We start from the raw sequence: 15,281 nt of genomic DNA, 5'->3' as shown, positions 1-15,281 counted from the left end.
GCAGAATCCTTGGAGATACTCAAAACTTGATACAGAACAGGCATCTTTTTATTCACTCTACTTTTTTGGTATGTGATTTATCCTGATATTTCCCTTAGGGAAATTATACATTATTTCCTCTGGGTCTGTATTGGACCACGGCTACTTTACTGTGCACTAGATATTCGCTTCACTCATTTTCTAGAAAGAAGGTCAGGAAGCATCACTGGAATCAAAGCCGCATGTGATCACATCTCTAGAGTGATCCCATGTTTCTGGGAAATTCATCAAGTTCAGATATTTGCGTCCTCTGTTGCATAAGAATGAATTTACAGAAACAGATCAAACTTTAAACCTGCAGCTAGCACAAAAGAACAGCACTTGGCTGTTGATCTCAAGTACTGCTGATGTAGCAACAGGAATACATGTTTGATGGAAGATCAAGGATTTTCAAATTTAAAGATTTTACTGCAAATCACAAATAACAGCTAGAAAGGATTTTAATGGTCCATAAGAAAGATTTGTCTGCATCTTTCCTGTGCAGCAGGCAGTTCATAAATGACTTCCCAATGGCTTAACATGTTTAAGTCACTCCTACAGCATTAAGCTGGCATATTTAATTATCCACAGAACACGCTTTTGGCATACAGTCTAATTAGGCACTCGTGGGCCTCTTACCACAAGATTATTATTTTGAATCACAGAATCAGTTGGGAAAAAGCCTAGGGAGATATGAGATTATGCCTGACCAGAATCAGTGTGAGAGAACTAAATCCTGAATTAGTCATATAAACCTAATTCCGAAGATTCACAGCTTCCTAAATTTATTATGAGATCAGTATTCACTTACCACAACCTAGAAGACTCAGTCTAAAAGATATTAGAGCTGAAGGGGAAGTTGGAAAACAGAAGCTATTGACGTAGTTTTTCTTCCTATTCCTACTTGCTCTGAAAGCAGAGGAAGATTGTCAGCTGGAAGCTTAGGCTTTGCATGTTAAATCTGCACATTTGCTCAGTGTGATAATGTGTCAAGATGAAAACTGTTAATCCAGACAACAAAAAAGGGAAGAAGCAGTCAGGAAGGCAGAATGCCTTCAGGTACTGGATGTGGTCCTTGGCTTAGTGGGTAATATTGGTGGTAGGGGGAAGGCTGGACTAGATGATCTTGAAGGTTTTTTCCAACCTTAATGATTCTATGATAATCTGCTCTGGAGTTAGTGGTAGCATACTGGGCTGAGTGAGCTTCAGATCTCAAAAAAAAAAAAAAAAAAGCCAGAAGCAACAATCCATCCACTTAAAATACACCACAATCATACAACCCAAAGCCCAAATAACAAAGCAAAAACTCAAATTGCTTCATTCTAACTCATATAGGGTACCTCAAACATGTATAAACATCAGAAATCTGTATAATAATCCACATCTGAATCCAGTATCAATTTCTTGCTGGACTTTGTAGGAAGAGTTACGACTTGGCCATTAAGGCACAGAAGCTATAGGATTGCAATGTGCTCTGAGACAGAAGCGTTTCACAGCTCTCACTATCAACAAGTGCTTTCCTCTACTGTGTCTTTCTTCGTGAACTTGCAACACAAGAAACCTTCTGCTCTGCAAAAGAACAGCAGTGACATTAAGACACAACATTTGACAGAGCACATCAGGTAAGTGAACCCATTTAACTCCAAATTTAACAGCTCTCTTGAAAGCACAAAGACAAATCTAATAAAACGCTGAGTAGAGGTTAATTGAGAGTCAGTGAGAGGAGGTTTTGTCAACTCAAATTTGAAGAATGTCTAGAGGAATATATTAACTTTTCATTTTGTCTCGAACAAAGGAACCTAATCTTCATTGTGGCATACAGAAGAGTACGCTGACACAAACAAAAGCAGTGTAAACTTACAGAAACATCACATCTATCCAAAGCATAGCTACATGTAAACTTCGGGGGAAGGGAACTCGCTCCATAGGCAGAGCAGGCACAGCATACCTTTAGATATAGTGCCAATTAAAGCCTAGAAAGAAAAGGGAAAAGAAACCTGGCAGCAGACTGATTCATTCAGTGCTGAGAAATGGGATGGCAAGTCTTTAATCTCTAAGTAGCTATGACTAAAACTCATTATCTGATGACAGTCCTTAGTAAAGGAATGGAAAAATCTTAATCTTGATCTTACTAGTGAAAGCACCAGATCAGAGAGCATCAAATCAGCATCTTAAGCAGTTCGCTTGCAAAGTTTGAGCTAAAATAAATTAGCAAAGTATTTCAGCTAACAGAAGAACTAGTTTTTAAATTTAATAGCAAAAACATTGAATCTGAGCTTTTTCTTTAATATAATTAAAAGCAAAATTAATAGCACATTAAAACATTTGAACTTGGTTTGTTGAAGTACTGAGGCATCTACAGGAAAATAAACTGCTAAAATCTGCTGCTATTAGTAAAAACAAAGTCAGAGAAGAGACAACTGGAAATCTGGCCTTCAGTTTCACCTGAAAATCTGGGTTTTTAATTACTTGTTTTCAAATAAGTCCGTTTCCGCCCCCCCCCCCCCCCAATCTGATTATCCCTAATTAAAAAAAAATACAAATTAGACTATCAGAATCCAAAGTAGTTGCTTCCTTTCAAATACAAGGTCTCATAATGGGTAATTTGTTTATAGCTGCTGCGAAATACAACACTGTAGACCAAAAACTTGGGTTTGTTATATTGGGCCGCTTTTGAAACTTTACAGCAGAGAAAACTCACTGCAGAGTTTACATTACCAATTGTCTCATCATCACTAATTTCATCCTGGACTATGTCATTCAAGTAAATAAAAGCATAAATGATGATGAATTCATAGTTGCCTATTACGTAAGAATCTTACATAAAATTAAATTCCAACAATAATTTCATTATTAACTCATCGCTAAGTTTCAGGAGGCCAAAAAAAGTTAGCTAGTGAAATCAGTTTCTCCAACACCTTGAAAATGAACTTTTGCCACTGACGTGTATCATCTCAGGAAAGTTTCAAAGCATTGCTTTGACTACCTGACTGCTCGCACTGTCATTCATTGGTTTCATATACCTCAAAAGCTGATGCTGAAAGCAAAATTCCAGGGACAAACTTGCCTTATTTTTCTGTTTATGCATCCTTCTTTGCTTTGTAAAAAAAGGTTCGAGTGTCTTCTGGTGATTAGAACCAGTGGATGGCTGTATGAGAGGCAAAGGATGGATGCAAAATATTTCCAATAGTGTGGGGAGCAGCATTAATAAATCTGGGTAGTTGTACCTTGGCATCCACTGCCTAACATATGCCAGCTTAAAGAAACGCTTGCCAAGTCTATACTCCATTTTACCCACTGTTTCAAAAGAAATCTAATATGAAGCAAACCTTCTCCAATAAAGAGAAATGTCAGAAATTTCTAAAGCTACCTGACAAAATTATGTCAACTTTTAAATGAATATCAAAAATGTGATGCACTGATTTAAAAACTGTTTATTGAAAAATCTAAATGCCAGTTAGGTTATTTCTCACCAGCTAGTCGAAAGGAAAAATGAGAATGGTTATTCAATTACTCTTTCCCTGACCACAAAACTCAAAGCTCGTCTTCTCTCTCAGTCACCTGGAACGGAGGAAAGATTCAAACATTTCTTTGATTAAAAAAAATAAGGTTATACCAAAATGTCTATATCAATTCAAGACAACCTGATTTAGACAAGCCTGTTCCTGAGTAACAAATATAGTCTCTGTCCTGCTTTCTCATCACATCATGTCTTTGAAACTAATTGACTGAAAGAAGGTCACCAGAGACAAGCTTAATAGCAGCCTTCCCCTTCAGCACCTTCCTGAGTAAGGGAAAACACGCATAGCCCATCTCACACATGCATGTATACAACCTGTAGAAGCCTGGCAAGACACTCCTGTTCCGATTAGGTCATGCTGAAAACTTTCCAGCTCACGGTACTTTTTACAGGGTTGAATTCCATTTCAGAGCACCTGCTCTAGGCAAACTGCTTTGCTTTTGAGTACACAAATAATGTTGTGGCTTTTTCATTCCAATTAATAAATTCGTATACAGGCAGTCTATGCCAGTCAATTCTCCATGTTTTTCTTCAGATCACAGCATATTTTCTGTGCAGAGAACTTGAGCACTACAGATGGAAAGGCAGCACACTGAGCTGTTCAGAGCACAGGCCTCATTATTATTGCTCTTAATCCTGTGTATTTGTTCTAACGACTGTGACATTTTGCAAGGTATGGGAAACAGTTTGGTTGGTGCACAGCCTAATTGCGCATCAGTGTTCTGCTGGCTGGGAGACCTTGGTTTAGCTTCTAGCCCTTTGTTCATCTCCTTTGGGTCATTATAACCCGTACACTGAATCAAATGCACAAAAGCCCTACAGTCATAGCCACACTCTGCTTTTTCTTCTTGTTGTGGCCGTGACCTCAACAGCGGTGAGAATAACCTCTGGTACAAACATCTATTATCTGTATTCTGTGTGCCTAAAATAGCCTCTTGACCAGTCAATAAATCACACTTGACACAGAAGAGAAAAAATAAACGCAGAGGAAACTTATAGAAATATCACACCTTCCTCTTTAAAGGCAGACAATGAGCTAGATTCACCTTGATATGTCCAGATGGGGCAATTAATAATATGTAAAACTGGAGTGGCCACGCCAAGCAAAAGGTCAGATGTCCTTGGAAAAAAGGTGGTGAAAGAGGATGAAAAGAAAAAAGGAGCAAAATATCACTGGAAAGCAGAATGTAATACCATGAGTAGAAGTATAGGCAGGAGGCACGCTGCAGCCCAGAACACAAGGTAGCAAGCGGGTCATCCTGGCACTTGCATTCCAAGACCTGCTGTGGAAAGTGTCAGCATACCAGAAATAGATTTGCTTTAATGTAAATAAAAAACAGTTTAAGAATAACACTAGTTGCCTTGAGCTGTCAGAGTCCCACAAGCTAGGTTAGTATACCAGTACAATTTCACATCATATCCTTTGATGATAAACTGTTATAGCTTCCGTTCTGAATGCACGGGTGGAACAGAAGATTTAGTTTTTGAAATAGGCAAAGTTCTTAAACAAATGTATCATAGAATAAATATATAAATATATAACAAAAAAATCTCAAGGTAGCTTCCACTCCAAATTGGATGACAATACAAGAAATGGATATGCACGTGGCATTTATAGCTCCATGTATGTTTAGATATTCCAGTGGAGCAAGACAAAATCTGCACGCTCATTTAAAATGCCAGTTACTACACAATAACAGTTACTACACATAAGTAAAAAAATAATTCCAGATTCGAGAAGATGTATCTAAACCAAGACAGAAAAAGCACTCCAGAAATACAAAAACCTTGAAGATAAAGTATTTCAGATAGTTCCATTTATTTCTTTTTCTACATTTATATTACTTTTATTAATATGGCTATTAACCTACTGGCTGCTGTACCATGTTGTCTTTTATATTAGGGCTCATGCTCCCAAATTCAGTTCACCTGAAGAGCTGTAGTTAAGGTGATTCATCTTCTTTAAATATAAATGCTAAACATTCCTTTTTCATCTAAAGGCAATACGTTACTCTCTTCAAAACATCCACATTAAACAGAGGTTTATTATTGCAGAGTAGCAAGCAGGGATTCTTCCATTAGGATCACGTTAGACCTTCTATGCTGTAAACCTGAGCAATATCCTAGTAACTCCTTCCTCATGGAAGACCCCTGACCAGCACTACAGAAGACACCCTAGCTTTTGCAGATTTTACTTTATTTTTTTTAACATCAGTCTCTAGATATGACAGCGTGGGAGTCTCTGCCCATTTGCTTCTACGGACTCTGTAGCTTTTGTTGTTGTTTGGTGGGGGTTGAAGTGTGTGTGTGTGGGTACATCAAAACATCAAAGATGATTTCTCCATGAGCCTGATGACACCCAACCCAATAACAAAATTTCAGTTGGTACTACATTTCAAGTACAGTAATTTGTGTTACGGTGATGTTTCTTTCCTGACAATAGGTATATACACTTGTCTCCAGATGCCCTTAATGAACTGCATGCTGATTTATTTGGGAGAGGAGGAAGAGTCTTTAGCCCAACACAAGCGCTTGAGAAGTTTTTCCCTGTCTTGCTGTAGTTGACATTCAGGAGCGGTAGCCAGACTCCTGCACTTTGTTAGAGAAAGTGGCAAACTACAAGACCTTGGATGTGAATTGTGGATCTTTGCCTCAGCTTATTAGAGTGATGTCTGTTCTTGTTTGGCATCTGATGCCATCTTGTTGCTATTGTCAGAAGGTTTTTGGGTGGCAAAGGAGCAGTCAGATCAAGGTTTATCACTCTGTGTGAACATTGGCCATTAGTCATAAAGTCAGCTAGCACATCCACCCAAAGAGTCCAACCTCTTTAATGGATCAAATTGCATTATTGCTACAGCGTTTACAAGCAACAGAAGACACATTTTAGGCACTGCACTGAATCTTATCTAGACTACTGCAGTAATATTTTTATGCTGTATCCCTTATTAGTGTTTCAATGCCTTGAAATTAAGGAAACCCCTTCCTGCTTATTATTGCCTCTACAGCCTGATAAGCTGCTATGAGCTAAGTGTAATCCTAGCGACAGGCACCGGCCACATAAGCAGCTATTCAGGGACATACTCTGTATAGGTGTTATCTGTCTGCTGTCCATCTGGTCCAGCACCACTTTAGGTCCACATCACTGTAATCCCTTTGATTTGTCTTAAAGGATATTTGCAGCTTTAGGGATGACCTTTCCCAGAACACACCACCAACAGTCAGGAGCCACAAACAATTTTATTTGACAAGTTGGGCCATTAGTTGCAGAACCCTGAATTGAAAAAACTACCTGCCCTACCCTTGCTTAATTCTCTGGATCTCTAAAACTTGCTGTGTGCCTCCCTCTCCAGCTTTCAAGCTCCCTGTAAGCACTCTCTAAAGCGAGTAACAAGCTATTTCAGACCTTGCTCAGACGACAGGGCAAGCTGACATGCCAGTCCCTGCAGGGCTGCCTCTGCCAGGTGCTCCAAGGCCGCGGGAAGGAGAGGCAGCAGCCCCTCACCACCATAAGAGCTCACCTTCCTCCCGAGATCCTGCAGAAGACGATTCTACCCAACATTTCACAGAATAAGAGAACTGGGGGGACACGGAAATATATCAGGGACTCCTGAGGCAGGACCATAAGAAAAAATTATTCCTTAACCATAGGTACAAATAAGCCTTTTTGTACCAAAGAAGCTAGCGACTGAGATTGTACATCAACCAGATGAGTAGGGAACAAGGAGATCTGGGGGGGGGGAAGGACATGTGATGTCAAATAGCACTGCCACTCTGAAGGTCCTTCTCCTTTTGGACTTTTCCATCTATTTTTAAATACATATTTTTATTAGCTAGCGAGCTCACAGTACAGCTTACATAAAACTTGTATAACTTGCAAACAAGGACACAGTGCCTGCTGCTTCATATAAACTGAAGGTCAGCTTGGACTGAGGTGAAGCAATGTGACATTCTTAATACACAGTATTTTTAATTTTATTTCTAATCACACATGAGCATCAAAATTAGCTATAGCATATAAGGGATTGTTATAAAGAATGTCATAACCTTCTTTTTCTCAAAAAAATTAAAAAATTGCTTAGGAGTCCTGTAAATATAGATGAGCACACCACCTTATGCTGCAAAGCAGAAAAGAAAAAAATAGGAGCATGACTAGAATGCAACCAAAAGGGAGTTTTTTTTTTTTTTAATCAGTCTCAGTAATTCTGAAAACTCTACTGAAGCAAGTAATAAAGTCAAAAAATCACTGTCTCAGGATTAAAGAGGCAAAATACACCAAACCAGAACAGGTGAGGAAAAAGCAGCAGAATCAAGTGAGGGGTGGTGACTGACAGTAAATATGAGGGTACATTAAGAATTTAGCTAATTCTAGCACAAGCAGCTCTTTAGGACGTTACAGGAGCTGTTGACAGCCCCAGAGCATCCTACTGACATGCGAATGCTTCGCACGTGCTGCTGGAGCACTTCCTGGTATGACATACTCACTGGCTCAGACCATCCCGACCCCAGTGGGCACATGGAGTATGTAGTCCACACCAGGGCAGGAGCTTCTAATTCTTGTTTCTCCAAAGGAAAGCAATTCACATGTACCAAAATCTTTGAACTGCACCAACAGGCAGTCAACTAGCAGACAAGCAGGGTGTGATCTGCAAAATTGCGCTACTGCTCTGGAACAAAACATTGGCATCAGCGTAGCCTCAGGCTGAAAGTCCTGATAAGACTGTGCAAAGCCAAGTAGCACTGGAGCTCTGGATGCCAGCTCCTTATGCATTCTGCAACTGCAGTCTGCTTTCAGTGAGACAGAACCTTATCCAGGATCTTATGTCTAGTATATTGTAGTTATCTCCCAAACAACCTAGCAGGGAAAAAAGTCTCACTCCCCCTCATGCAACTTCTTTCCTTCCTATTAACATGTATGTTTCTCTATCAAAGACGTGACATGATTTTAAGTTCTAACTTAATGTCGCTTTTTATCCACCCCTTAAGAAGAACCAGACACTTGAACAGGGAGAATTCATTTCATTCCATGGATTTAACATTTCACAGTGATGATAATCTGTACCATTATGAGTTAATAACACCCCTTCCAGGGTAACACATCACTTCTCAAGTTTTTGTTTCTGTTTTCAGTGTGGTGTGGTTTAACCTCAGCAGCTTTGCAAGATCACACCCACCATTGACATAAGGCAGTGTGTACTGCAAAATGTGCTACCTACCACTGCAAGCCAGTAATATGGCGGTCTGTCCAACTGAAGCAATGGCTCGAAGTGATTTCACAGCAGGCACGACGCTACTGTCACTAATGTAACACATATGCCCATTCAGAGCCATTTTGGGATCCAATGTACAGCTGAAACAATGGAAGCTTGCCAAGATGAAAACAGCCATATATATCACTTCACAATTTCAACACCAGGTACTATTCAGTCATTTACAGTTATGGTCTCCCATTATTTACCTTAAACGGGCAGCTGAGCACTTGAGAAGACCTGCTGAGTGGCTTCCAGCTAAAATTATAAAGCAGAAGGGGCAGCAACAGCCCCCACTGGCTCCCTCACCCACCAGGTTCACAACGGTCGATACCTTGCTTAATATGGATTGCTTATTCTCAACAAAAGGAACACGAACCCACAATCAGACTTAGAAGACTAGGAAACAACCTTGTTTAAGGATTAATGGCCTGTATTGCTGATTTTGAAAGAAAAATATTTGGGTATAATTCAGCAATCAAAAGAGCAACAGACATATGGCACAGTAAAGTAAGGGAAAACAAAGCATTTGAAGAAAAGTGATACGTCGGTGGTATATTTCACTTTCAGTTCAATTTTTCTATTTTTTTTTTTTTTAACCTCATGTACCCTTTGACAAATGTTTGATATAAATGGCAAAATATATGCTTCACTAAGACAATTCTTTTCTACTGGCTCTTCCATCAGCATCATCTGTATGATTCTTGTCAAGTTCAGATTTACAATGACACTGAGGAGGATCCATGGGAAAATCTTATCCATTACATTATTCAGTACTTTGACCCGATCAGTTAATCTATCCTGAGTGCTTCAGGGAGACAGCTGGTGAGACACACGCTTTTGGACACTAGACTGGTATTAACAGTGTAGAATCAGTTATGCCTTCATATTTATGATTTTGTTCTGCCAATGAGGCCATCCAAACCAACATTTTCATACCATTAAAGAAGTGACAAAGTCACACACTTTTATAATTAACGTTTCCCCCCAGATTTGGATTAGAATTCAACCATTCTATACTCCTGTCACCTTTGCTACCTCAACTCAGTCTAGTGTAACAACATATGCATTTAAAGTGGTATCTGTCAACTCTCATCTCTCAGATGTGGAAGAACTTCTTGGTTAGCTGCAGCATTCCCTCAAACCAAGGATATGATGTCCTTCTAAAGGGCAGGGTACAGTCATATAGCTTCAGTTTGAAGACTTTCTTGCCCCTTAGCATTTAACTGTAAAAATGAGTGAATGAAAATTCAGAAGCTGGGCTGAAAATATTTCTGAGGTCCTCTCATACATGGAAGCAGCTAAGACTGTTTCTAAATCCTGAATATGATGCCAGTGACTGAAGCAAACTTTTATGCAGCAATGCTTATGGTTTAGAGCCTACTGTAGCAGCATTGTACAAAACACAGGAAGACAGGAAAAGACAGTCCTCATTCTGCCAGCCCTGCAGTCTAAACTGAAAAAGATGAAATTACTAGCCATAGGACACAATGGCAGTTAATATTGAAATCCAGATTAAAATTCAATGCTCTCAGTCAGTGCCCAATTTAGTCTACCACTTTGACAGAAAGACACATGAGACTGCTCCACCAAAATCTGTGCAGTGGGACCGTCTGATTCAGTGCAGAAGCCTTTGCTTTGGGGATAATTGCAGAATTGCTTTGTTTTGTCTCCCTATGTAAATCTGCCATATGGGCCTCAGTTACGGTAATGAGAGAAAAAGTTGAGGAGTTTGATAATTCTTGGTTTTAGAAAGAGATTAAGGTCTGGCAGCTGGCATGTATGAAGCGAAAAAAAAAATTCAATCTAGCATGCCCAGCTGCACTGTGGAAGTAGGATGAGCCAAAACAGACTCTCTGCAGTCAGGGAAAGCTTGCTCAAGAATTGCCAGAAGTGCTCAGGTACAGAATGTCACATAAGATTAAAGAAAAAGAACAGAAAAATTAAGAAGGCCTTTTAGAAAGGTGGAAACAAGCTGAGACATGAAAAAGAGCAATAATGGCTCACAAAGAAAACATGGAGACATAAAAGAAGATTATCTTAGTACGGAAATTCTCTCTTTGTATGACTATGGATAGTCATTTGAAATTTGTTACAATGTGAAAGAATATTCCACAGTTTTACTGCCTAAAAAAACCCCTTCATTACTGCACACATTGTGCAGTGCTTACCATGTGGTTCTGAGTAGTGATGTCTAGGAGTTCCAGCCGGGTAGAGCTCCAGAAAGAAAGGAGTACTTTTACAGAGGGAAGATGCAATAAATGAATAAATAGTAAAGAAAGGCAGCCAAACTCAAGGACAAATCTAATAGGGGAAGACATACAAGACTTGGGATGACCATGTTAAGAGTATACTTTTTAAACCTATATCTATGTACATAAAAGTATATGTATATACTCAGTTATATATTCTGTATTAGAAGTGTATACACACATACATACACAATTACATACACTAACTGCATTGTTGCTTCACTTTTTTTCTAGTCCCATATGGCTGCAATGGCCTTCACACCTGTATAGTCAATCCTAAATTACAATACACTGAATAAAGTAAAATTAGAATTTCACCCCTTAATTAATTAGCCAAATCCTGCATTCACTTAAAATGGGCCACAGAACATGCAAATATAGTACAAAACCAGAGTGCCTCACAAAGAGCAGCATATTGATTACCAAGACACTCTGAAAACAAGAGTTCTTGATCCATTACCAACCAAACCAGTTATTAACTCATAATTAAAACAGAGCAAGAGTTTCTACCACAGGTAGAACAAGCATCAATATTCACATAAACTAAGATTGCCAGCTTAGTGGCAATTTTTTATTTTTTACACAGTATGCCACAAACCTATAAAGGAATCCAAATCAAGCTTTTTTCCTTTCTCAAATTCTTGTGTGCTTCTTATTTTCTCAACTGTAAACTTAGATTTTGTGTCCTATTCTGTTTTTATCATAGCGAGTAAGATATCATTCAGTGTCATGCATTGTTTGGGCAGTAGGTACCACTATGCTTTCAGAGTTCCAGACAAAGTGAAAGATATATAACTGGGGCACAAGCTATCAGGAAATCTGGCTTGTGACAGTTATTAATGCTTTAAACAACAGAAAACTATTTAAAATTAGTTTCCATTAATAATTACACGATTGCTGGAACTGGAATCAAGGAAGTACCTCTGAAAATGCTGCTACGATGATATTAATATTTATGCTCAGGTAAGATTGATCCTGAAATTTCTAAATGAATTCTGCCACCCAGAAATGGCTGAATAAAAACCTGTAATTTTTGCTCGCTGAAAAGAAGCCAATGCTTCAAGTGGTATGAAGTATGTATATTCCTAGTCTGAACTAATAATGTGAAGTTGCTAATATGTTTATCTGTGTGATATATTTACATCATACATATGCTTATCACTTGTAATGCAGCTACACACACTCCACTTGAAAATATCACCACTACTGTTTGAAGTATTGGTATTTCCCTATAAGTGAAGGCCCTTTAGTGGAAAATATTTCCCCTATAAAGTCAGTTAATGGCTTTAGTTGTACACATCTTCACAAAGCAAACAAGCTGATAGCTGTAAGTGAAGGGTGTGTATAAGACGTGTATAAGAACATACTAATATTTAAATGTATACAGATATATACAAAGGCATAGCACACAGAGAGATGACAAAAAAAAATACAGGGAAGATGCAGAAAGACACCCCCCCTTCACTTATATTTTCAAATTGCCCTTTTCATACTCTTTAAAACAAGACATTGCAAATATTCATTGATGTATTTGCGCTGATTACTGCTGACAGAACTCGACCCTCTCTTCTCTCATTTAAGTCATCCCTGAAAATATTTCTGATGGCATGCTTTGATGACTTTCACTTTGAGAGGTAACAACAGCTGTCCATCTATGAACCAAACCGTTACCTGTTTGCCCAAATGGAAAAGGGAATTTTAGGTAATTGAAATTTAAGGCAAGAAGGTATTCTGGCCTCAAGCGACCATGTACACATGAAAATTCCATTGCACTAACTAGAAAATCTGTCCTTGACTGTGCTGTAGATGTATTACCCAGGAACTCTGGTACTTTACACAAGTCGTAAGGTCAGGCAAAAACTAATTCCTACTATTCACGGGTTCCCATGACAGAAAAAACATATATATACATACCTCCTTCAAGATTTCAGTAAATTCCTGTTCCCTTAGAAGAACTGGGAATCTGGTTGAAATCAGGAAGATTTTTGTCCCCTGGTGCTCCTTTGGAAACACTAAGATTGTCTATTACCCCTTTCTTAACACAGGGGCTTCAGAATAAGCCTTGTCCTGAAATGCGTATGTTTTTCTTAAGTGAATCTGATACCTATTAAGACACATACATAAAACGTAAATGAGTAATACACCTCTAAAATCAAATAACAAGTGTCTCTAGTTTAACTCACTAGATTGACAAAATGAGCTGAAAACTTTCTCTGATGAAATTATGAGTAATTGTTCTATCTACTGCTCCTTGTGGATGAGTTTCATTTTGTTGCAGAATAATACATTAAATTTACAGGAGGTAAGGACTGGTTCATTAAACAGCTAAGGAGGTGACAATACTGAGTTGGAGCTTCTCGCCTGTTAAATTGATCCACAGAAAATACTGTTGTCAAAGCAAAACAGCAATTATAAAGGAGAACAATGAACACGAGGAAATTCTAAGAATTCTAACAACCTTCCAGAACAAAGCAACCTTCTTTGTCTCTTGAACATTGTCCTAGGAAGGATCCACCCCAGGCTTAGTTGTCATTGCATTTTAACTGATCTGTTTGCCTGCTTGCAAGTAAAGCCCTGAAAGAACAGAAAAATATTCAGTACTGGAGATGTGCTTTGTGGAATTTAAACTGATTTTCCCTAATGAATCTATTTCTTTAACAAAATACAGAGGAGAGAAAAGTTTGTAAACTTATTAAAATTTAGGTAAAGGAATTTCTCAAGACGTGAGCTTGCTCAAACCAGTCTTCAGGACTAAGCTTTCTCATTTTAGGAACTGTATTTGTTTGTGGGAAACAGCCAGGTGCAGGCAGAAAGAATGCAAAGTCAGTTCTGACAGCACTCCTGAATTGCACGTCCCTGGTTATGTTCCAGCCCTCCAACTCAATGGATATGCCATATTCTCTACTGTTTGGTGGCTATTCAGATACAGCTGTTGTGTAGAAGACAACAACATCGTTACACAGGACCTGCTGTCTTGCCTTGTCTCATAAGCACAAGAAACACATGGAATGATATTAGTGAGAGATCACGTTACTCTGAGGGTCTTTTCTATATATTAGATTCTGGAACCACTAGCAGCAATTTTTCTGCAGGTTTTGTTCCCCCTACCCAGCCATCAGACAACTCCATGGCAAGGGAGTAGCTTGCTTAAATTTGGAATTCAGTCAACCCGCTCTTTTCTGCTCTCAGTTACTGGACTGCAGCACCAACAACAGAGAAATGTGATGTTCCTTCAGCAGGCTGTACAGCAGCAGCGTGCTGGGGTCTCTAGGGCTATTCCCTCTGGTACGCTGTGCTGCAGCACACATGAAGCAAGCAGTGCATTTCCCCAGAAGTGAACGCCCAGAGCACTGCTCTGGTGAACTGCTGGCCTCTCAACAATACGGTAGCACGTGCCACATGGCTTCTTTGTAAACACGTTATAACACAGTGTCAGCAACTGGATTTTGGGATAGGGATCATTTCTTATACCCTCATAGCACTTTGCTCAGTCTAGTTCTGAAAGGAACTTTTAGTACCCACGTACAATTGCAAGTCTTTACTCTCGCAGAACTTTTATTGTTGCACTTGCTTCTGAAAAGTTGACGAACTTACGCTTTCTCTTTCGTGGTGGTGTAAAGCTTACAAGGACCTAGTGACTTCATTTGCTTCCAGGAGAGTTGCCAAACACCTGTACTCGCTCCTGAAAACAGTGGGAGCTGCAGAAGAGGAGTTTATCTTCTGAAAAAAATTGGCCCCTGCACAATGCAGAGGCTGCTCCACTAACGCCAAGTGACACTAAAACCCAACAAATTAGGTGCTCAGAGCATCTTCTCTGTGCAGGTGGATCAGCAGGTGGCAAAGGAGCCTTCCAACAGTTCTTGTACCACCATTTCTCCCTATTAGTTACAGCTATTTACACATTCCAGCTTCCAGTTCTACAAATCATATTCAAGCCCAACATGTAAATGAAAGTGTTTGTTTAAGCGCCTATCTACAAAGATGAAATTAAAAATTCTCCATCAAAAACACACAAAGTCTCTAATTCTCACCACTAACCTAAGGTTAGTATAAAAGCTTAGTTAAACACATGCAGTAATTTTCTTAATCAGCCAGCACTTCAGAAAGACAGATGCTTCTGTTTATGTTGGTCTATTATCAAGTCCTTTGGTGTCTGAATAATTCTTATGCCTATCCTGAAACTTCATTAACATAAATTTCTTCTATATTATTCTGCCTTCCGTGACGGATAGTACAAGTATTTTT

General features: G+C 39.0%; 1 long non-coding RNA gene across 1 annotated transcript in view; it reads right to left on the bottom strand.

The window, feature by feature from the left end:
- LOC121073297 overlaps window positions 1-15,281 on the bottom strand; it is a 300,964-nt gene that overhangs the window by 172,152 nt on the left and 113,531 nt on the right. The gene's annotated exons all lie outside the window — the stretch shown is intronic.

The sequence above is a fragment of the Cygnus olor genome, chromosome 7 (assembly GCF_009769625.2).
Source record: "Cygnus olor isolate bCygOlo1 chromosome 7, bCygOlo1.pri.v2, whole genome shotgun sequence".
Taxonomy (NCBI): Eukaryota; Metazoa; Chordata; class Aves; order Anseriformes; family Anatidae; genus Cygnus; species Cygnus olor.
The sequence above is the reverse complement of the archived record's forward strand: the minus strand, read 5'-3'. Positions and strand labels throughout refer to the sequence as shown.